This window comes from Periplaneta americana, chromosome 4 (assembly GCF_040183065.1).
Source record: "Periplaneta americana isolate PAMFEO1 chromosome 4, P.americana_PAMFEO1_priV1, whole genome shotgun sequence".
In the NCBI taxonomy this organism is placed as follows: Eukaryota; Metazoa; Arthropoda; class Insecta; order Blattodea; family Blattidae; genus Periplaneta; species Periplaneta americana.
In genome coordinates this window covers 93,586,656-93,612,779 of record NC_091120.1, presented here as the reverse complement: position 1 = coordinate 93,612,779, position 26,124 = coordinate 93,586,656, and the positions used below count along the sequence as shown (strand labels likewise).

General features: G+C 35.5%; 1 long non-coding RNA gene across 1 annotated transcript in view; it reads left to right on the top strand.

Annotated features, from left to right (window-relative positions):
• LOC138698055 (uncharacterized) overlaps window positions 1-26,124 on the top strand; it is a 347,446-nt gene that overhangs the window by 235,614 nt on the left and 85,708 nt on the right. Inside the window, exon 3 of the long non-coding RNA XR_011331673.1 lies at window positions 392-451. This is a non-coding gene — a long non-coding RNA (uncharacterized lncRNA). The remainder of the gene's footprint in view (window positions 1-391; window positions 452-26,124) is intronic.

The window sequence follows — 26,124 nt, the reverse complement described above, 5'->3', positions numbered from 1 at the left end:
ATAGCAATAGTAAGCTGTATTTTGTGATTGTGCTTACACCTACTTTCTATTCAACCTAAATTTTTCCACGTATCGCTAGCGATCAGCAGGAACGCTTTTACAATGAATAAATTAACCCACAAATCTTGAAAATAGATTATCTCCGTTAAACATGATTAATGTTTCATTAGAAGGGACCTTCCAGATTACTAATGCAAATTCCTGCGTCAACTTGTGGTAGCTTAGGGCTACAGGAGGATAACATACTAAAAAAAAAATTTAGATGTAAAGTGTGAAATCGGAACAGGTCGTAGGCTATTCGCCCGAGCCATTAGGAAAATGCAAATGATGATGATGATGATTGGGGTGTTAGTGACGGTATTGTCTTAACAATTTGTTTTATTCTTTTCAGGATTTGTTTCACCCTAAGATTAGAGGAAAGCTTCTGATTTAAGAAACCAACCATTTTCCGGTGAGTATTTTACTTTCTGTTATAGTAGCCTATTGTACAACAGCTTGCACAGCTCTATTCCCATCTTTGAATAAATCTGAAACCATGATCTAAGGAGAGACTTTTCATTATATTTCGTAGACAATTCCTAATTATTCCTGCGACCTCTTCCCGTATATAAACTCCTGTTCTAATTTCATTGGACACATTTTCCTTCTTCGTCTTATTCCCCTTCTCTTTCTTCTTTTTTTGTGCTCTCATAAGAATTGGACTATTTGGTGCTTTTATTCTCACTCTTCTAAGGATTTTTAAACTATCTATGTAGGCTATAATAAGAGGGAACTGGGAAACTGAAATCACGTGGCCAGGATAGTGTAAACCAACATAAGTTAGGCCTACATTATTTTGCAAGAGAACGAATTGAGAACCCACTGAATGTAGCTACATTTTATGATTATTCCCCCCCAAAAAATTGGAAAACTTTTTGCGATGATAACCATAGCCTATTATGTTCATATGTATTGTATACCTATATTTTATGTCCGGGGGAATAGATTTAATATATCCTGTTTGTCGAATTCATTTCGTAGAAATATGCTGGGGTAAACATATAAAATTACTAAAGTAGGCCTACACACCATCGCCTCAAATAAAATTCGTTAATTCGAAGTTGGAAATAAACAAAATATTGTATAATTGAATAACTTTTAAGCATTACTTTTTCTATAGTCGACATTTAACAAGCTGGTGACATAATAATAATTCTGACGGCTCTTGTAGCAGAAGTAGTTCGTCACTTTTTGAATACGGTAGCCCTACTGACTTTTTGAGCTATTAAATTTGCTATTTGAACTATTTCTCGATCTGATACCTCTGTAGTCAGAAGTTTGAACTCTCGCAATGTGAAATTAGTATGACTTTTTGCCTGTAAACAAATAAAGACATGGAAGAAACATAAGAACTTCCATGCCTTAGGCGAGTCTCGAATACACGACTATGTTTCCACACAGCTTCAAAGCAATCTCACGCACTTGAAACTTCCAGAGTATCAGGACAAAACCCCCATTGAAGGTTTGCATAATGATAAAGTAATGTAACAGAAGAGTGACCTACCAAAGTGAACGAGTTAATACGAAATGTAAGGCACAAAAAATTGATTTAAAACATCGTAATAATGTTAAATTTTCTGTTATAATAATTAATTATTTGTCACTAGCGAAGATACCCTAATACGATAGTAGAAGTAAGTAACCATACAACTTAATTGGATTGGTCTGTACTGTTTTGTGCTCTGGTTTACTGGAAATAATCGAATTTTGACAAATTTTATCATTGTTTTTATTTTCGCGCTATAGGCCCTAAATGTAACTTAGGCCTACGGTTTCATGAAAATTTTATCTTAATATCTTGATTATAAGTATACTTTTATATAATTGGTTGAAGTTTTGTTAATGTATGAGTTATGTGTAACCAAAACTTTAAATTTGTTTATCTCAATGCAGAAATTTTCCACGTTTTCAATGATAAATATTCATTTTATTTCTCAGTGGTTAAAGCTAGAGTGATGAAACTTGACATACTTATTAATTAATATCTCTGTTGTGAAATACAGCATTCAGCATAGTTTTATTACTAAAGTGTTGTTTTTTATTAATATTTGAACATTGGAGAAATTATATATATTTTTTTTACAAATGAACAAATTAGAGTAGGGCGTTACTAATGCTGCATTACACAATATATACAGTGTTTTCTCAAGAAAAAATTATATTTAAAAAAATATATTTTCGTTTTAGAAACAGGATTTTCACTAAGAATAGGCCTATAAAAGAAACAAAATAAGTTTAATTTTTTTAAGTGTTTATGAGAAAAGATTTGAGATTTTTAATGTGTGATTATGATATTGATATACATATTGAGTAAAAATTTCAACCCTGTAGCTCAAAAATTGTAAATTTAGAAATTTCAGTAGCGCATCGTCTTAACATTTCTGACGAATGGCCGACGCTATCAGCAGATAAATATGTCCAATATGTTATAAGCTTAGATCACAGACAATTTGTATTTGTTGTAGACCTAATTATAGGTCCAGTTAATGAGATATGAAAAGTCTTGGTGGTTGGTGTAAAACAAATTGTTTCAACAGCCATAAGAACTCAAGTTAAGGTTTTAATCAATTTTCGGAAAATTTGTGCCTTACCATTGGGATCGTCAGCTATTTTTTTATATTTTATCTTCCCATTATAATATCTAGTCGTGCATTCGACATTTCAAAAGCGATTTCGTCCTAATTTCTTTACACAATGTTCTTGCTAGCATTTAAGAAATTCAGAAATCAATACCCATACCAACAATAGAAATTTGACTGGCATACGTTTTTATTCATTAGATAGGGCTACGAAGAATGTAATCTTGCGTCTCTGTACCCAAGGTTCGCACTCATATGTCGCTTTGGCATCCAGGGAGTCCAGTGCTGGAGTGGCTTGGACCCTACAACATGACAATATCGACCAAGAGTTGGTGACCGCCTCCTGCAGGGAGAGGCCGCGCATTGGAGGCTCTGAGCTCTGGGAGCGGTCACAACAATCGCACCGGACACAATGCACTATAAACATGGCGGCGCGCGCTACTCTTTCATTCTACCTTCCTGTCGCTTCATCACAGGCCTTTCGCAATGTGTGAAAAATTCGTAGTTAGTAGATTATTGGTACAGCCCGTCTCCTCGGCGGTCAAGTAGTTACCGTGCTTGCTATTGCATCCGAGGTTCGTGGGTTGAAACTTGGCAGAGAGCGATAAAAGTGATTAGCATGGCTTCTTTCGGAAGGAAATAAAGCTGGAAGTCTAGTGTCAGTGGTTCACTGCACTTTTTCAGTATTCCTGTTATACTGCTTGGGTACTTAGTGACCTGGTGAAGTGTAAGAGAAGGTCCTATGACCTTAATTCTGCCAGTATAAATAAATAAATAAATAAATAAATAAATAAATAAATAAATAAATAAAAGTAAATTAATTAATTTATATATATCTATCAATGGATAAATATAATAATAATAATAATAATAATAATATTATAATAATAATAATAATAATAAGAATAAAAATAATAGAACTTGGTTGTGGGCATTTTGTCTGTGTGTACAGCGATTTTACAAAAATTTCATTTATCCGAGGATGATACACATTTAAAAATAATATCTTAATGATGCTGCAGCCTACGCCTATGTAAGTTGATTTTATTTACTGATTAATATAAAATTGCGATTTTCTCCAAATCGTAGGAGATGATTTTATTCACAAGTTTTGTATGAGACACAATAAATTGTTAAATTAAGTAATACAGTTCAAATAGCCTAAAGGTAGGCCTAAATGGTTATTTTTATAAACAAAATAATTCAATGCAGAATTATTTCTACTCTTGCCTCTGAATTTGGTATAGAATGGTTCTGCCTCCAGCACAGCAGAATCGTCACTAAAGACGATCCGATGTAGTCTACAGGTAACGAGAGGATCTCTCTTTCTGAAATGATTAGCGGTCACTTGTAAGCCCCTTTTGTTGTTATGCATAGGAAACTTTCAACAGAAACTAAAATTCCAAAAACTTTCTCTTTAATGTTGAGATTTCACAGCAATGTCAATTATTTGATGGGTAAGACATCGAATTGCAAATATAAAACACTGATATCTTTTAATACGTGGACTATTTAATTTTAATAAATCTACTGTCTTTTCTAGAAGAATGGTATCAGATATGATAGCAATAAGCTTCGTGCCATGTTTGCAGTTTTTCTTGCTTTCCGCACACCACTCTCTCTTTCGGATCTTAAAAGATTCCGGGAGACTCCAGCGTGGAAGTGAGGAGAGTGGATTTGACTAATTAGGCCCTCCGGACTTCACCGAAATTCATCGTATCAAGGCTTTTGAAATGTGGATATGAAGAAGAATGGAGCGTGTGAAATGGACAGAAAGAATAAGAAATGAAGTTGTGTTGGAAAGAGTGAGTGAAGAAAGAAAGATGCTGAAACTGATCAGAAAGAGAAAAAGGATTTATCTGGGTCACTGGCTGAGGAGAAACTCCATACTGAAGGATGCACTGGAAGGAATGGTGAACGGGAGAAGAGTTCGGGGCGAAAGAAGATATCATATGACAGAAGCGTATTAAGGTAAATAGATAATAGTCTACTTGGAAGGCAGAAAATATAATATATTTGTAGAATGCTGGGTTTGCAGTGAGAGACCTATACCTACCCTTGGGGAAAAAACTGTGAATGAATTAGCAATAATCTTATACGAAGAGCAGTTTCAAGTAGATTTGTGCAAAATTAATAACATAAATCTACGTAGGGCATGCAATTTCTGAAATGGAGACATCTTTTCTTTAAAATATTAATGGGTGGTTTTTTAGTCCATGCAATCTAGAAAACAATAGTTTTCTTCATATTTGGCTGCAATGCCTAAATGACGTTATTTAGGCTATATTCCTGTGTGTTAAAAAAAAAAGTATTTTAGCGAAGCTACGTATGGAAATAACATTCGTAACGTAATAAATGAACTGAAATGTTCCAGCAGAGTAAAATACTTAATGAGAAATATATCATTCAGTTTCACATTGGATGTATTCTTCAGACAATATGCTATACGTGACGTCAGTATACAATTAAATAACGCAAATACAAGTAAGTAATAAAGAAAATGTTACCGCTATTTAAATATTAGTTACCGGTATATTTGAAATTCCAGACAGTATAAACCTTTCCTTTATTGTTGTGGGGTTTGCAGGACGGGAAAATGTTGGCAAGTGTTGGTCTTTAAGGTCTGATTTTCTTTGTCTTGTCTCTCACTATGTATGCAAATGCTGAACCGGAGACCCTTGTCAACCTAACTCTGGCGGCACAATCTGCCACTACAACTAGAGCTCAGCAAATTAACCGTTGGCAGCGCCGATGTCCCCCTCTAAACATCCTGACAAGCAGTCGCTGATTAAATCTTGATATAATTTGATTAGGTCAAAGGTCAACAAACACAAGATCAGCACCAAAGAACAAGCAACAGTTCTTAAGTTAGCATTTTTATTACGACATTTCCAGACCTCTGATTCTCATGCCGACAAGTTAGCAGTTCAAGTTCGTATCACCGATCCCAGGATAGGACTGATGGATCAGAAACACAATATACAGTAATTCAAGAAGAAGTATTAGAAGTCGAAAATTATGTTTTATAATTCATTTCGTTCATTCGCAAATGTTTTTTTCTTTTTAGTCCTTTGTCTAGTAAAATTACATTAATCAATTTAATTTCGTCCTGATATCGCAGACAATATTTCCAACTTTCAGTAATGTAGACTATTCATTTTTCCACACACACAAAAAAATATATTTTCTTTACTAAATATTATAGAGAAATTTTAACACTCACATTATATGAAATACGAGAAACTTAGCCTACAAGGAAAATAGAAATTCACCGGAAGAAAGTAATATTGAGGTTATAACATAGGCCTAAATATAGCCTATGTAGGCCTATGTTTTTAGAATTATCCATCTCTCGGTCCGACAGCTTTTCTGTCTGTCTGTTGGTCCTCCGTCCGTTCGTCCGTCTATCTATCTGCCTACCTGCTTACTTTACATAAGCTTACCTACGCATGTTCAAATTATATTATCTATCCTAAGCCATTGTTTATATTTTGTTGATATTTAAGTGAATTCTGTAAATTGACGGAATTATTAGACTAAGCAACAAAATATCATAATGTAGATCTAGATATATAACAAAATAACACGTTTTTTGAAATCCGCTGCACGAATTTTTCATTTTTACAAAAAAATCAGTGCTAAATACAGTACAGTGTGAACAGAACTTTGCTATAGAGGAAAGTAGCCGAATATGGGGTACCTTTTTGTTTCTTTAGTACCGTCGAGAATATCAAATATTTGTATACACAGATTATGTAAATTAATTCTCCAACTCTTTCCTTGCGTGGTAAAATGTCATTGATCTATATAAATATAGGCCTACTACGGGGTGGCCCAAAAAAAAAAAGGTAATTGAAATGCTTGTACCGCACAACATTACAATATTACGACTATCGTACAACTAAGTGTTTTTTATGTCTTCCGTCATTGGCTATGACTTTCTCCATGAGCTCTACTATCCTGGTAAGCACAGCATCACAATGTTCTCTTGTTAGGCTTGGCACAACTCCTTCGATGTTTTCACATAGAGCGTCTAGAGTACGTGGGACGGGTATGAAGCACTGTTCTTTCAATATTCCCCACAGAAACGCATCACATGAAGACAGATCAGGATTTCATGCAGGATACGGAAAGTCTGATCCCCTATTAATCAGTCGACCAGGAATGGCTCTTGCAGTATGGTTAGATTTCCATGACCAGTATAGGCAGTTACCCCATATTGTTAAAACACTTGCTGTCCCAAATCAAGATTATTTAACTCAAAAAATGTTATCCCCATGAAAACGTTCAATAACGCGTTGTCTGTACACGTTTGCATTGACATTTATCCTGTTTCCATGTTCATCGTGAATGAAGTATGGACCAATGCAGCCCACACTGTTACTTTTTCAGAATGTAATGGTCTCTGTTCATACTCTTGTGGTTTTTCCCAACCAAAGAAATGACAGTTTTGTTTATTAACGTGTCCACTTAACAAAACATCACATTCGTTAGACCACCACACACTGCGGATATAGGTAGCTGTGATTTGTAACAGAATCTGCCATTCGAAACATTTCCACCCATTGCAGAATTGTCTTTTTGGGTGGCGGTGTTGGTTTATGGAACACTCCTTGTATGTTACAAACTACATATCATTATACACTATTATAATTTCGGTTATATTTTTTTGTACTTTAAGCTACAAACTCGATTTAAGAAAATATAACTTAACTTATATCAAAATTGGTTTCCTAATATGGAGTAGTGCCTAATATAAGGTGTTAAAGAGGTTCCTAATATAGGATGGGATTTCTAATGTAAATATATATAGGCCTATAACTACAACAATTTTAATTGTTACTCCAAACAATATCTTTAATGGATGTGATCGGTTGGTGCCCAGAGTAAAAGTCACCAGTTCAAATCCAGATCGATTAAAATGGTTTATTCTCAATATTTCAGTAAGTCACAATTTGTTTATAATTTCTTTTTAAATGTCATCTTCGGGTTAGTATGAAGATTCATATTGAATACATGCAGATAAGGAAGCTCCATTTGCACAAAATAGGTCTATATCTAAATTAGTAATGTAGCCTACTGTATATCCCTAACATGAAGTGCCCCATACTAAGCCCTCTACACTACCCCATAATAGGGAACTAGTCATGTTGAATTAGGCTTTCCAGCTACTTTTTAGAATGGAGATAAGTCAAGAACAGAGTGGCGTCAGATAGAGTGATTTTCATACTAAAACTTGAGGATAGATGTGTTAAAATAAAAATTTCTTTCTTATATTTATATACAAAGACGTCACTACTAACAAACATTTTCGATGTGACAACTTCTTTCTTCGACTCACTGAAAATGTTTTTGCCTGTGCATTTATGTTTTGTTAAGTTTCCAGATAATATCGACGCCAACAGCTGAGATTCTGAGGTATCCACTACCACTACCCGGTAAAATTTCTCTCGGCGAATGCATCAACATAAACGTACAATCCCGCGTTTTTTTGTTCACTTCCGCATTGACGACGTGGGCTTGGTCATAGCAGTGTCATATATGTGAGGGCGCAAATCGATTACAACAATTTTAAGCGGTGGGGTAGCGAACCTTTGCTCATTCTGTATAGGCCTAATATTATACACTTAAAAATATTTTCTTGCTGGAGATAATTTATCAAGTCCACTTGTGTGCGTAATTATAAATGCATAGTTTATCGCACGTGGAGACCATGGGTATTAGTCTGAATTTAATTTAAAACCGTCGATGCAATGTCCTGTGTTGTGCTTCACGAAGACACGGAGACGTGTGGACTTCCTATCGAAAGTCTTATTATGAATCCATCTAGAGTTGAAATCTGTCGAATATCGCTGGGGCTTTCAGAGTACAAGGGAATCACGTCCACTTTTGGTCAATTGGGAGACATTTTATCTGTACATACCTTAGATAAGTCTACTTTCAGAGCATAAAAGAATCATGTCTTCACAATCTTTGCAATGGTGCAGGTGTTTAAAATCACACTCAGCTTTAATGGGTAATTAACTATACATAAAAGACTTTGTCTAATTTTATGAAAAGTTTATTTTTGTGACTTGATTGCCTTGTGCTTTGAGCGCCCCGTGTCCGTCTAATTGGTGAGAAAACCGTCAGTTACCTGAGCCCGTAGTGATCGATCTTCAGTCAGCTTGTAATAGGGATCACACGCACTGCCGACAATCCTGTTCCGCCTTTTACAACACATTAACACTCCGAAATTTGTTTATTTGCACCAAGTGTGACGTGGATAAACTGGCTTGTCCGGTCAACACAGCGAGGCAAGCAGCGCTGGGGTCAGAGGTGTCGCAGTACAGCGGTCCATCACAACGCACTGGGAGGCTGATGCGAGGGGTCATCTTAACACTTATAAAGGTTAGGTCAAAGTTCGTCCCTTGGGGCAGTCAATCAAGAAATACCGGTGAGATAAAAGACACCACGTCATTGTTCCGTGTATCCTATTTGCCAACGTGTCACCACCCCGGAACTTACACACTCAGCTTCTTGCTGGGATGATCGCGTGCCACTGTCACATGAATAATGGATACCCGTTTGTCCTGAGGTCATATCAACTAGTCTTTTATTGACTTCGCGTATTGTCCAGCAGAGTTGTGTGGTGTCTGTTGTATTCTCACATATTCTGAAGGAAGGTAGTGAATACCTAGTAGATCCTATAGGGTCTATTAACATTTTAATTACGAGAACACCTTATTTTTCCAACTTCCAAGACGTCACCTATAGCTCAGACAGATGGTGACTTCTCATTAAAAGGAATAGAGGTAGAGGTTTGAGTCCCTGCAAACCCTGCAATATTTATGATGAGCGAAGTACCTACAGGAAGATACTGGACAGATGATTGGATATGTGGTCCACCCTACCTCATTATCACCTGGCCTGTTGCCTCATAAGTGGTGCCATGTTGGTATCACTTGGGGGATTCAAACCTGTCTTTGGACAGTTGACTAAACAACAACAACAACAACCTTGCAGTTGATACAGCGTCGTTGAATAACTGATTAAATTACTTTAATACAAACTATGCACCGTCATTTCCCACAACTATGGTCTAGGAACACAACTATGTTCCATTTTGTACTCCATAACGTAGTACCTCGTTTATCTATATTTTCGCTGTACTGTAGTTTGAAGTCAAGTCATTGCAGCTATCTACGAACGGTCTATGTTACTTCTACAATGTTCTTTGAACAGTTGTATCGTGGACCATAGTTGTGTTCCAGGACCATAGTTATGGGAAATGACGGTATAGTTGGCAGTAAGCTAGTCAACCATACTTTCGGAAACTGATTGCAATTAATTGCTTCTTACTTAAGATAGATTGAATAATCAATATTTTTTGAATGCAACCCAAATGTTATATTAAATCCAATTTCATAATAAAATTTCAAATAATAATCCAATAATAAATATAAATGTAATCCATCTTCACCAAAACATAAACTGCACCTTGACCTGAGAATAGGGTTATTTATATTATAATAATTAATTTTTATATAATACAGATTATCTATAAATATACAGCATTATTATTGAAAAATCTCTAGTCAGAGGAGGAAAAAATAACTTATCCTACATCACGTGTGTACTACATACTTTGTAACTGCTGTCACCGTCTGTATTCTACGGTTCGTGTTCATTCTTGCTGCACTACAAAACACAGCATCGAGACGCGAACGAGAAGCACAAAGGAAGCAACAAGCAATTGGTATCGGTAGCAACATTCATGTTATACTTTCTGAATATTTCCACTAGTTTTTCTCTGCTTCGCCACGTCATGGAAGCACGACACGCTTCCTCAACTGTTATGAAATACAGAGGGAGGAAGAGCGAGATAAGGGACTGGCTCCTTAGAAAACTGAGAATTTAACTCATCTGATACACAAAAAAAAATATGGGATTCAATTAATTGAAATTAGTGCATACCGGTAACTTATGTTTTGTTGTGCTAGTCGACTAGAATTAAACAATTTAAAATTAAATTGTTTATTCCGTTTAGATTAACTTTCAACGACTAGACTAGATATGTCTATTTGTGTTAGGCCTATAATTTTGTCAACCTGAATTCTTCACTAGTATTACCTAATTTATTCTGTGACAATTGATCAAATATGAGCGTTATCAGTATCAATAGCGATACATTGAATAATACAAATGTTTGTTACTGAATTTATTATTATTATTATTATTATTATTATTATTATTATTATTATTATTATTATAACCCTTTCACCAGTGACTGAGTTATTGAATGACTGAGAGCAACCAACAGCCCTTCTGAACTACCTTAACCTGTTACCTCACGGAATAAACTAACTGATTGGACATTGGCACAGCATGATTTTGAAGTTTATACACCGTGTCCCTCTTAGAGGGATCGAGAAATAAGTGATAATTTCAAGTGTAAATAATGGTTTATTAATATAGCTTTTTACATAACTTGATGTCCGAGTTTCGGAGAATGCTGAATGCAACTCGATGTGTGCGCCTTGAATTGTCCTGCAGACATCTAAATGACGGTATTCAACCTCCGCCAAGTGTTCTGTGGCATTTGAGGAGTCACTAGCGCAGCTGCATTTGTGATGCGTTGTCTCAGTTCCTCCAAAGTGTTAGCTCTGCCTCTTTCGTACACAGCATCCTTCACAAAGTTTCAGAAAGAAAGTCCAAGGGAGTCAGATCGGGTGATCTGATTGACCAGGCAATGGATCCTCGTCTTCCGATCCACCTATCCATGTACGACGAACACGGCGTTGTACTCGCGTAACAGATTTTTATTCTGCTACCCATAGCACACACTGAGCTTTCTGTTGTGGTGACCACATGTTGACCATAGCGTGTTTTCCTACAAAATGTCGCCAGGCTTGTTTTAGCAACAAACAAACGAAAGTTATGCATGCAGCTGTTTTCAGACTTTGTTCCGTAAATTTGGACAGTTTATCTTGTCAGATGTAAATCTCAACGGTATCTTTATCTGGTTTTACAGTAAGTGGTGAGCATTTATTTCTCGGTTCCTCTAAGCGGGACATGGTGTATGTAGGCTATATTTTCTGACGTTATTATAAATTACGCACTCAAAAACAGTAGCCTACCTTTCCAGCTGCACTGCTCACTGCGAGATTCAGGGAAGAGTAACGAGAAAAGAGTGATCAACATGTTGTATATGTGAATTGATATCCGGGTGTATGCAAATTTCAATTATGAATTTCAGTGAGGGCAAGAACCGAATAACAGGTATGATCAGTCTTGATGACACTTTTAATTTTCAAAGCATACAATAAAATACTAGAAGATCGTCACTGAAATAGAACAAAGAAAACAAGTTGATTGTCCTGATAAGTCACTCAGATTTGATCAAATGCATTGTTCGTACCTTGTATGCTTCTCGCCCTATTCTTATTAGTGGTAGTATTTTATTCAACGACGCTGCATCTACAGAGGATATTGAAACGTGAATGAGAAATGACCGAAACATTTTTCATGAAGCTCTCTTTCAGGTGCAGGTCTATTTTACGTCAATAAATTTGCGACTCAAAGATTTACTTTATTTTCCTTTACAATCCTCCTTCCTCGCCGGGTGTGAAACCGCAAACCTCGAACACAACGGTCAGCACGATAACAACTAGACGTTCGACGACGACCCAGTTTTCATAGTCCATCTGATGTGCAGGTCTATTGTCATTGTTTGCTTTCAAAATTAATTTAATCGTTGTATTTCTCTATTGTAAGTTGATGTTTGGGACTTTTGTATAGTAAGGTTAAAAATAAGTCTATTTAATTATTTTGTATAGAATTTCTAAAATATTTCCTTATATTAAAATTTTTATCTTATGGCTCGCATATTTTTAAACTCCTTCAGCTTAATTTGTCTCTAAACTTGATTGTATTTCGCTCTGTTTCTTTGGAAAGCTAAGTCTGTACATGATATTCTTCTCGGTGAAACAGTGCTCTTATGGAAGTGAGAAGAGAGCCATTAAGAAACAAGATGTCCGTCGAATTACCAATTCTGAAGTGAAATTCTTCATTGGACCACAAAAAATCCATGATGTTTTATAAAAAATTTCAAATTACTCGTAGACGATTACTTAAAGCAATATATATTCAATTCGCGACACCACGACAAATTCTCCAATACTTCCGCGGAGGAACGATCTTTGACAAGATCATGCAAGAGATGGAAGGAAACCGTAACGGGTCACAAGATCCAACACGGGAAATGATAAGGATGATTATTGTTTTGTTCAGTTCTTTTGGAAAGCGAAATCTGGACAAGAAATCGTCATTCTCGCCCTCCTCCTCCTCCTCGCCTTCCTCCTCCTTCTCCTCTTCAGCATCATCATAATCAGTGTCATCATCATTATTGTTATCACTAACACCACTATCACAACCACCACCATCACAAACTTTAATGAGTAGGGTCTGCTGGTCTATTAGAACTCAATACTGAATTGCTGTTTCCATCTCTCTGTAGGTTATCTTTGTCTCTTCGTCTCCGAAAGAGGTCATATAACTTACAATAGGTCTAGGCCTATATTTGGTACTAATTTTCATCTTACGTAGCAAATAACATTTTTATTTATAAAGTAGACTATATATAAAATTGCTACCTAGTCTTTTTAGTTTTTCCATGTTATTTGCTTTCTATTCTTATGTAGTAGTTTTTCCCTCACTCCTATGGATGAATATCAGGTAACTTTATCAGGCGATTGGAACCCCACTCATTTTCGCCACTTCCTTTCCTCCCCCATCATCCTTTCCTCATCATCCCGTTTCTGGTTTTTCAGATCACTCTACCGGCGGCCTCCCGAAGCTGCTGGCTCTCTCGACCGGCCTCCGTGGAATGTAGTTAAGCGACATTCGATGGCTTCTGCAACGAGCACCCGAGGCGGATCTACTCGGGGGAGGAATTTCGCCTCGGACCGAGAGGGGGCCTTGGGGGAAGTTGCCGAAGCAGGAATGGTATATGGATTTCTGTTGGCTATAGGGACCGGTCGTTAAGGGAGTCATGTGGTTAGGTTGGGGTGCGCGTAGGGGATGTATGGCACGCAACTCATTCCATATCGAGAGTTAGCGCAATAGATCTCAACAGGTCGCAGTGCTGGGCCTTCCGTGTCCCCCTCACTTAAATTCCATTCCATTCCATTACATGTTTCAATAGGTCTTGAAAACTGGATGTCAGCAATTCTATTCATTTCCTGTATTTTTCGGGCAATGCACAACATTCGCACTCACAAATTAAAGAAGGTAGGTACTGCTAAGAATTCACACATATTCAGGATGTATCAAATATGAATGAGGTCTCGCCGTAACACGATACTACGAGAGGAGTTCGGCCGGCGTCGTGAATCGGGTCCCGGCATAGCTCAGTTGGTTAGAGAGCACTCAGCGCGCACAGCTGAGAGGTCCTGGGTTCGATTCCCGGTGCCGGTACGAATTTTTCTCGTACTTAATGGTATAAAAACATATTCAGGAGTTTCAGTTCTTACTCAGTAATACTCCTTTTATTGTTGAATGAAGAAGTTGGAACCTGTAGCCTACTATATTTGCATATCCCCATATTATTCTACGTTTCTGCACCAGTTATTCATGGAATAAAATTCATTAAATTATTTCCGTACCTTCAAAAATTTCAGAATAAGATAATATATCAAATTTTAGTGAAATCCTAGATTACTTTGTATTCCTTAAATTGGACGTAGCCTATATCACAGCAGTAGTGTCCGTTAAAACATTGATTTATTTTACGATAGACCTAGCCCTATTACTGTAAGATACACTAGCTCACATCAGATGCGCCTCTCCACTTCAAATCTCCTTTCCAAATTAACTCCTGCCTCAGCGACTTGCTCGCGAACCGTTGCCAGTTTGGTGAGCACGAAACGCACACCATTTCTAGGCCTACATAAAATAATAAAGTCAGTCTATTATATTTGTTCCACCACGAGATAGCAGAAAACTTTTAGTTTTAACCTACATTAATTTTATTATGACTCCACGCTTTCATAGAAATTCTATGTCCTAAGGAACTACTTAATTTCATATGACTAGATAGTACGATGCCATGGTTATTGCCTAACAACATAATTACCTTGATAATTGCATACAGATTAAAGACAAGAGTCACATCGTGTATGCCCTTAATAACTGATTGGAGTCAGTAATAGCAAGCATTGAAATCTTGAACACCGACTTAAGTCTTTCTTCCCGCAACTTTCCTGGATAACAATGTTGTAAGGAAGCGTTTTGCTTGGTTTGAACCAGTCTGCTCTTTGCTATCGAGGAATCTCATATCTTCTACTCGCTACACACCACGGCATCATCACTGCAGTGTATAAGTGATATAAGTATTAGTGCTCTCGACTTCCTTTCTGCTTGTTAGACAAACAAGCAATAGGTAGACAACAAGAGATCGAAGATATTGAGTTAATTATATTCAATGTAGGCTTACAATTTACAGGCTATTGTTACAAGGATACATGTTAATTTCCAATGATAGTAAAAGCCAACCATTACGTATTGTGTCGTCCTCGATGGTCTAGTTGTCTAGCGGTTACCTTGCTGTGTTGAATTCAGTCCTTTACCCCAGGGGCAAAAGAAACGATAATTCAGATCTTGCGTAACGACAACTGAGGCAATTCATGTTATAGAGAACATAGCAAAATGAGATCAATGAAGGAAACAGAGCTTTAATTACTTTATATTTGTTTTGAATAGGCCTACTACAAAATGTTAATATACGCATGAACATAAAATGTTAATATTATTATTTAAAACATGGTGAATATGAACTATCCTTCTGTGTAAAATTTTCTCATAAAGCCGGTGTTAACTATCCTTTAGACGTAAACTGCCTAATCTAAATTTAGTAGACCTAAATTAAAATTAGACGTAGGCCTATACCTACTTTTTACAGTAGCTTTTTTAAACTTTTTTAAGAACACTGATATATGTAAATATCTCATCTGTTTTTTTGAAGATCTTCGATGTCATTTGTCAGTTTAAAAATACACCACCTCGAACACGATCGAAATACAGCTAAGAAATCATTACCGTAACTATTAATAAAATCTACCATTATGTTAACCTACATGGTTGAATCTTTCAAAAAATGAATTTAATATGAAACTGTTTATAACAGCAAAATATATATAAAATGGAACTTATTTAGTCCCTGTAATTGTTCTGAATTATTTGTGGAGAAACATAACAATTCTATAATTTGTTTCGAAGTGCAGTAGCTATATAGGGGGGCCTATATTGATTATGCAAAACAATATCTAATTGAAATAACATTTTATCTTAACATTGTACTATTTAGCTTGACAAGCCTAGTATGCTGGTAGGTAGTAAATATAAACTTATAATTTTATATATTTTTTTTAGTCCGAGTTATTTTTTAATTTAATTGGAATATGGAAGATATAGGTACCTACCTATGTTAATTTGTTGTGCTGTTGACTGTAGAGCCCAGATAATTGTATAAAGAGTAAGCTTGTATTGTAATGAAAAATATGGGCCTAATTACACGGATGAAAGATAATATTTGAAGATCTCCCCGGAAAAAGGCTGTAACATCAAATTAATGAAATATGTGACTTAAGTGTAGGGTGACCAGACGTCCTCTTTTGTCCGGACATGTCCTCCTTTTTTAGGCCTTTGTCCGGGGTCTGGACAGATTTTTAAAAAGTCAAGAAGTCCTCCTTTTCATAACTTGTATGCCTGATGTTTTGAAATTATCTGCTTTGACGCCTTTTCAAGTAATTTGCTTGTAGGTGGCAGCAGCATCGACGGAATATACTCTTTGCCAACGATCGGAACTCCCTTTGCTCCTCCTTGTTATGGTCGTTGCTCAGAGGTAGCTAGTAAATCGAGGTGCGAATGTAAATCTAAATAGATATCTTCTGTTCTCTTTAATAATTTTATTATAGTTCCCATGACTTTCATATGTTGCTAACTGTAAAATAATAATTACAATTTTTCATAATTATTTTGTAATAAAATACATATTAATATACTTTTAACATGATATATGCCTAAATCTGTATTGTAATTATTTTGTAATAAAATATATATTGACGTAACTTAAAGTATAATTTATGCCTAAGCCTAAATCTAAGTACCTACATATTTTCTGTCCTCTTTTTTCTAATAATGTCCTCATTTTTTAAGTTTTGTGTCCTCTTTTTTATCGATGTGAGTCTGGTGACCCTACTTAGGTATAGAAAGTAATTTTGAACCATTCATTTATAACAGTAAATGATTGCATCCAAAAGCTGAATAAATTTAAATCGTTGATTAATCAAATGGTTCTGCTAGTAAATAAAGACTAACGAAATACGACTCTAAAGTTATTTTCCTCTGTCCTGAAACGTGTGTTACAGGTTTGTTGGTTACACCCTTACGAGTAGTCATAGGGAATTTCACTTAATTATTTATTTTGTGAAAGATGATCTCTGTTGAATATTAGGCTATACCTAAGTTCTGACAGACGTTCCAAACCCATGAAAATTATCGAATTTTAGACAAAATTATGAATATTTCTCTTTTTTTCCCCTGTCTTGTGGAAACGACGGAAAAATTTCGTTAACAAATTTCCCTCGACTTATCATGATTGTCGCAATGTAAGTCATTGATAATATAAAGGCGACTTGTCTGCTATGGAAGTTCAACATACTAACGTACCGATCAATCGGTTAAAAAACTTGAAATAAATAATATATTATGCGAGATAATTTCGTACGTCAACAGTGAGCGCAAGGACTTAATTCAAAGTAATCCAGCTACAGGTAACGCAGGTAATTTCCAATGCACTTGTAGCCTTAGCATAATTCTGTACGCATAAATAATTGGCAACACAATGCGCATGCTCTGTCTGCTATTCAGACTATTCGCAAATTGATTCCTGAGGGCGGATATCATGTCAGCCACGTCAACGTGCCGTGTGTCTGCACCACTGTCCGCGCTGCGGTGTACATAATGCAGCCCTCATTGTCTCCACGCGACGCTCTCTTCACAAACTAAGTGACGCAGAATAATGGCGTCAATTAGCATTCATGAACATAATTTTATAAAATGAACGACGATTTAGCAAGTTTTCACTATATGTATTGAAATATTTTTTCAGTTTATTTGGTAACACAAATTATGAAAATATATGTAGGTCTAAGTGAAGTTTGTTTATGCACCTCTACTCAAGCGACAGACAATATTGACTTTTGACGCGTAATGTTTTTTTTCAGTGCCGAATTTTAATTATTTTTAATGTTGTTTAACTTTACGTGGACCCTGTAACTAGTATTTGAGCCATAATAATTTCAGTCAATCATAGTTTCCTGTCCAAGAATAGGTCTTTCACCGCAAATCCTGCATTTTTCAATCTTCGCACATTTCCATCTTTCTCTTAGTTTCCGCATATGATCCATATAGGCCTAAGTAATCTTTTTTCCCTTTCACCATTCCTTCCCGTCCATGCAGTTTTTCCTTAGCGAGTGACCAAGCCAATTTCTTTCTCTCTTCCTGATCAGTTTCAGGATTACTCTTTCTTCGCCCACTCTTTCTAATACAGTTATATTTCTTATTTTATCTGTCCATTTTACACACTCCATTCTTCTCCATATCCACACTTAAAATGCTTCCAATCATGTCTCTTCACTTTGTCGTAATGTCCATATTTTTGCTCCATACAATGTCATACTTCACACAAAGCAATTCAGTATTTTCTTACTTTTTTTCCAGAAGTCCGCGAAAGGTGCTCCATTTTCTAATTAAAAGCTTCCTCTACCATTCCTATTCTCTTTTTGACTTCCTGGCAGCAGCTCATGTTGGATTCTACCACTTGTAGTACACCCCTAAATATTTGAAGCTGTCCACTTTATCTACTGCCTCATTTCGAATTCGCAACTTTACCTTCTTTATTTTTCTTCCGATAACTATGGTCTTCGTCTTGTTTACATTTCATCCCATACTGCTTACAGCTGTCATTTAGCTCAAGTAGCATATTTCCTATTAACTTCCACTCTTCTGCTAACAACACTATATCATCAGCTAATTTTATGCACTTTATTCTTCTTCCTCCTACTACCACTCCTTCCATGTCCTGAAAACAGTTCTTTACTAAACTATTCGAGCAGATGTTGAATAGTGTAGGTGATACGAGTAAAGGGCATCCTTGTCGTACTCATCTTCCTATTCCACTTCCCTCTAACATTTCTTCTCGCATCCTGACTTTTATTCATTGTTTCATATAAAGATTACTGAATTTTCTCCTCTCTTTCCAATCCATACGAATTTTCTTCAGATCCTTACAAGTTTATTCCAATCCAAAATCCTTTCCAGTTCCACAAATACGGCATATAGCCTACTTCTTTATTTTTATCTAGGTCTCTTTCGTCGATTGTTCGAAGCAGTTCAATTGAGCTCTCGTACGTATTACATGACCTGTCCATCTCAAACGTCTAAATAGGCACAGTGAAAACGTAAACAAAGTGCAGGTAATGTGTGTGGCGGGGAGAGAATGAGCCGTACGATAAACAAGAGGGATGCACAAGGTTTTAGTTACAACATTAATGGCGGAGCATTAATTAATTAATTTATTTATTTATTCATTTGCTAATAATTGTAACATAACATATAATATAAACACAATAAAGTTTCATCCACCCCTGAAAGAGTAGAACTCGCGCTCAGGGGCGGATTCCAAAATGAAATTATATTTTCTGAAAACACAGAAAACAAACGAACACAAATTGCATAACGTTATCAAGTACAGTAGTGTAAAAAAAAAAAAACGGACCGACCCTTGTAGCTGATTTCAGAGCCTTGTTCACAGTGACAGGACGATGGACTGGTAACTAAGACTTTCGTGGTTCGAATCCTGCCTGGGAAGGAAACTTCTTTTTGTTCCTTATTCAAGTTTATTCCCAATACTTTTCGATTGCAGCGATATTTTACTACTTAATTAACTTATTATTCCCAGAACATAAATTTTACCAGCTTATTTTCTAATGGTTTTCGAAATGGGCTACGTCAACAGTCGAAACTACAACAATTTCAATATATTACTCGCTGTCTTTTGAATGCGGGCGTGGCATGCGCGGTCGCTCATTTCAGGGACTTTGATTATTCCGTCGGTCCGGTTTCTTTTTGTCACTACTGTACATATTTTAACAAACAAGCAATTGTATCGTTAAAATAATTCAATATGACAAATAAAATTTTCCTACTTATATAATGTTGCTTTCAAGCAGCATTTTTTACGGTCATGAATTTCATTCTCTGTATGACTAATATAATATCACCGTCTCCTGTGTGTTTTTGGAACATATAATTTCAATTAATGCTCCGTCATAAATGTTGTAACTAAAACCTTGTGCATCCCTCGTGTTTATCGTATGTTATTCCTCCCCCTACACGTTACAGCACTTTGTTTACGTTTTCACTGTGCCTAACCGAGACGCTCTATTGTACGCATATACGAGTAGAGTGTTAATTGGTACACCTGAGGAAAATAGACCTTTGGGGAGGCTGAGACATAGATGGGAGGATAATATAAAAATGGATTTGATGGAGGTGCTGTATGATGGTAGGGACTGGATTAATCTTGCTCAGGATAGGGACCGATGGCGGGCTTATGTGATGCGGCAATGAACCTCCGGGTTTCTTAAAGGCCATTTTTTTAAATTAAATATTTTATTATGTCTTTCAATTAAAAAAAATATTTCTTATTATTATTAGTTATTATTTCTCGTTTATTGTATTTTGTCTGTTTCATCGTATTGTACTGTAATATTGTAAAAGCATTGTATTTAGCTACTATAATTGAAGCCTCTGTCTGTTGTAAGTTATATTTAAAATAAATAAATATAATAGAGAAATATAAATATTTAAATAAATAAGTATAAATACATGTATATAAATAAAAATAAATCACTAAAATAAAATGATACAATAAATAAATAATAAATAAATAAAATAATCATGAAAAGATTCGTTTTATGCATGTATAGCATATATGAATAGGCCTAAGAAAATAAAATATATTTCAGTATTAAAAAGTGCAGTATTGTATTTTATTACCACAATTTAAGCGTAGATATTTCACCCAATCATTTTGGATTTCCTTAAATTCCCTTTCATTTGTTTGCAGTATCACGATAATAAAAATATTATGTCTCACTAAGTTATATCTTAATTTGTATGATAAGAAGACGAAAATATTGCATAGTTATTCAAGTATCATTATGGAAAAAAATTTCCACAATTGTGTTAGAATTTGAAAGGGCAGTAAAATAAGTTGTACAATACATTTATAAATCCACTTAGGCCGCTGTTCCGCGCACATAGAATTTGATAAGACACAGTTACTACGGCAGCTGAGGAACTGTCGGGTAGCAACGACGATGTGGGTTTCCTAGGAGATCGCACCCGGCTGATTGTATTTCATCACATCGTTCTCCCCCTACCTGCAACATCTCTACCTGAACCGAGCACAGATTTAATATCGCTCCATACAAGAATCAAGAATCTATAAGCCCATCCACCCTATCCACGTACGTACAAAGGTGGCTAGGAATGTCAGATAAAAATCGTATATAAAATGTATGTTGCAAGTAAGTACGTATAGCCTATGTAATAACTTTCGTAATACAATTTATCCGGATCTGTTTCGTCTAGAGTGCAGCGAAGTTTTACTTAAATGCTGCTGAAGCTGCATCTCGGAAATGCTTTTGTTAGGTTGTTACATTTTTCAAGCCCAGAGGAGCCGAGTTGTATCACCGTGTAGGAAGTGGAAATTTATTACCCCATCCTTAGGATCTCTGTGCATATGATGGTTTGTTTTGTTTTGTTTTGTATTATCTAAAGCGGTGACCTACTATGATGCTGATAATGACTAAAGAGGCTGTTGCTTGTTATTATGTAGTGTTGTTTCAAAATCCGAGTAGCGATGGAATTACCGAATATTGGCCACAATCCCAGGAAGTACTGTAGTTGATTTTGTCATAACTTACATATTACCTGGCTAAGGCCCGGTATTATAAATGCCGTTAAACCTTACACGTTCAGTTTAAACTGAAGTTTTTCGTTCTGCGTCGTATTATAAACCTTAACTGCCACTTAATCTTGAGTTAACTTGAGTTTAACTTGATTGCAGTTTTCTGCCGTTTAACTGCAGTTCAAGGCTCAACAGTGCAAAATGATGGTCCCCGCAATACACATGGATATTGCAGATGTTTTCCAAGAACTTATATGTGAGTGATTAATATTACAAGAAGAAGAAGAATTTTTTGAAATAGAGTGCACCACTTTGAAATATACATAAATGAACATAAGTTTTAAAACAGACTGAGGTTTCCGAAGCAGACAGTCCTAACCTTCAGAATTAGGCTTATAGTCCTAACCTTGTTTCAAAAAATTGAAACTCGGATACAACATGCAACAGAAAAACGAGAAAGTGCAAACATATGTGTTTTAGGGTTTGAATTTAAAAATTATTTGAAAAAATAAATGATTTCTTTTTTATTTTTGAAAACATTGTGTTGAATCTCTCATCAGTTACTAGTTGCGCTGCACTATTTTCCCTGTGTCTACTAAAACGATGGAGGATTTCGGAGGTGTCCGTAAATCTACTATAAACCTATTGCGCATTGTATTGTGTGTGGCAGACAGTCTTCTGGTAAAATTTACTATGGGCCTGATTTATAAACACACTAATAATATTGCCTAATTTTATTAGACTGGTAAAAATAATTGTATTGTTTGACGGAATTCCGTTACATAAATATTATAGACAATTCACATAATATGCGCACACTAATATTATTACTTCATTACTCAGTTGATTCTGTATGGAGTTACGTCGCGGATGGTCATGCAAGGTTTAGTTTGGTTGCATTGAGTATAACGTTGGTAGCCAGCGTTAAGAAACTACGTGAGGCTAAGTCTGACAAGCATACTGAAGTACGCGGTATTGGTCCTCTTTAATAATTAATAATAATAATTCTTTATTTATACTGGCAGAGTTAAGGCCATAGGACCTTCTCCTACACTCTACCAGGTCACAAAGTATACAAGCAGTTAAAATTTAACAAAAAGTTAAAGAACAGAATACTAACATATTACAAAAAAAATAATAATAGCATAATAAAATCGACATTAAACAACATGAAAATAATGTCTTTTTTATTACTCTCTCTGATATCGAAGAACAAAGATGTTTCTTAATGAAGATTCTCCAAGAGCGTCGGCTAAATCAATAATATAATTAAACAGTTGCGATCGTCTTCTTTTCTTTCTTAGCAGTAATACCAATCGTATTCCACTACGGTTTAACTTAACCGACACTCTGTAATACTGCATGTTGAGTTAAACTCATGGTTAGGTTTAACTTAGGTTTAACATAATCTTTAGATTAACCGTATTTATAAAACCAGGCCTAAGTGGATCTCGGAAGAGTGTCACGACATCCTCGATAATAAAGCGAGGTAAAACGGTTCTTATTTCCACTATTCATATCACTTAAATTTCACTCGTATGTGAATATTTAATATAAGTAGACGGAACTTGTTCAAGAAAGTATCTCCTCGAAAACAACATGTTAGTAAAAACCGTGTGACACTTCGGCGTTTTGGAGTTTACGACATGTCTCTCAAGATGCTGAGAGCTACAGCATATTCCTTAGAAAGTGTGATGTCTTTGCAAATGGTTGACACTTGCACGGCGAGTATTCCTCGAGTTTACATTTATACTCCTGTAAAATATGAACTACATGTCTGAAGGTGCCTGGAATGACAGCAACATGCACAATGGAAATGTCAAGAACTTCATTTGCAGTTTGTTTCTTACCATCATCTTTCGTTATATGAATTTTTTGAATCACAATTTCAGTGTGAAATATTCTCTTGTCATATTATACTTACAAAGTTACTTTACATCTCGTACGTTCGTGCGTAGCTATATCAAATTATTTATAGGTGTAAGGTAGTCCGGATCAGCTTACTTCATACCCTAAGGGTGAAACCTAACCATTTTTTCCACATTACTATATATGCTAGTGGATTGTGGTGATTTTCTAGTTTGCAGGTTGAATTTTCTTTTGCCAACTTCGTTTCGAATTTCGATACCGACTGAGTGTTAGAGAAGGCCGTATGGCCTTAACTCTGCCAGGTTAAATAAACCATTATTATTATTATTATTATTATTATTATTATTATTATTATTATTATTATTATTATTATTATTATTATTATTAAAATGCTACAAATGGTAGTGATTTTGTAACTGGTGTGATGGCAGCTGAAACAGGTATTTGTCGGTACTGGAGTTCCATGAAATTAAAATTGTGCTAGATTTCTGAGTCGGTTACTGGAAGGTAGTGAAATTTGAACATACTAATAATTAATTAATATTAGTATTACTATCAATACATAATAGTTGTTTTATGTGTTGCGTTGTGGTTATAATTCAAGACTATAGTCAGTTAAGTTTTCGGAGTTAATACTAATAATTTCATGTAGTCAAACAAAATACATTTTTAGGTTAGGTTTCGTGAGTCAATTGTTTAATCAAACCAACGAATTTCGTATTGCCAGATAAAATACCTGACATGTTGATTCCTTTCCCGTATAGTTTGCCTACGAAAATATGTTACAAATTATTGAATTATTTAGAACAGCGTTTCTCAAACTTTTCTATTCACGGAACCCTTTTAAAACCAAAATAAAACCATGTAACCCACCGGAATATTAGTAATATATATATATATATATATATATATATATATATATATATATATATATATCCCTCTGTCTCTCTCTCACTCTCTCTCTTCCCCCTCTCCTTCCCCTTCCCCTCCCCATCCCTCTCTCCCCCCTCTCTCTCTCTGTGTTTTTTTACAGACAAATATTAAGTTACTAAATGTGTTTTTACTTTACCACTAACATTACTCATTTTATTGGTGTCACAAATTATACATAATTAAAAATTATAAATAATGTTGTTGAACTGTATTTGATGTTATTACAAAGATTAGTAATGCTGGCTTATTTTTACCACTAACATTAAACATGTTTTTTGAACTTACATTATACATACTCGTATATAAAAATTACAAACGTTTCTGAAATATATTTGCTACTGTTACATACATCAGTAAATATATAACAAGCATAAATGAAATTAAGTCCACTTGCATTGTTAACACTGTTTTGTAATTCACGCTAAAATTCAGGTACTTAATCCTTTTTTTTTTTAGAAAAAACACCTGTTTGAAATAGATCAGTGGGCCGAATGTTTTTGTTGTTTACGCTTGCATATTTCTTTAATATCGGGTTTAATGTTGGAAAGCTGAAGTCTCATGTCTGGTTCTGCATCCAGTCTGTTTCGGTATTTAGTTTTGATAGACGTATACACAGAAAACCTTGTTTCACATAGGTAAATGCTTACAAAAGGAAGTAGAATTGTAATAGCTTTCTTTGATAACACTGGAAACTCTCTGGCTGTGCCAAAAATCCATCGCAGGGAGATTGTTAAACTGAGGTTGCAGGGATGAATCTGACGTCAATTCCAGTAATGCTTCGTATTCTTCAGAAGCGAGAGAAGAAGGTTTTTCTTTGATATTAAATGGATTTTTGACCCACAAGTTTTGAGAATTGTTTTCAATTACCTGTTTTGGAAAATACTGTTCTACAGTGTGGCGCATATCCTTCAAATGCTTTACAAATTCTTCATTGATTTCTTCAAGTTCTAGGAGAGTTTATTCGTTCTCCTCAGGGAAATCTTTAAAGCAGGGAAGCTCTCAAATTTGCGACTGGCTAGACTCCTCATCCAGAACTGCAATTTTCTCTTGAAAGCCCTGATTTTATCTGCTGTAATGAATATATTAGCAATTTTCCCCTGCAATGACACATTTACTTTGTTCATTTTGACAAAAATGTCAGTTAAATAGGCAAGTCTCAACAGTCATTGTTTGTCACTCAAACGATCGTACAACTCGAAATGGTGATAATGAAGAAAGCCACCACCTCAGCCCTAAGTTCGAAGAGTCTACTTAAAGTTTGTCCGCGAGAAAGCCATCTCACTTCTGTATGGAGAAACAGAGATTTATGACGGCTTCCCAAGTCGTCACAAATGATTTTGAAGAGTCTTGAATCTAATGGTCTGAACTTTATAAATTAAACGATTTTTACTGCTTCATTAATTACATTTTTGAGGGACAGTGGCATTTTTGATACGACCAAAGCTTGATGGTGCAAAATATAATGACTGCTTTTGTAATTTTTTTGCGACTGACGTTATGCGCGATAATGCACCAGCTGTTTTTCCAACCATTGCCTTTGCACCATCCGTACAGACATGAATACGATTGTCCCAGGGTATATGATTTTCTTCCAAGTACTCAATAACAAATCTGAAAATTTCAGATCCTGTTGCATTAGCTAACAGCGGTTTACATAATAGCATATCTTCTTCAATAGCTTCTTCA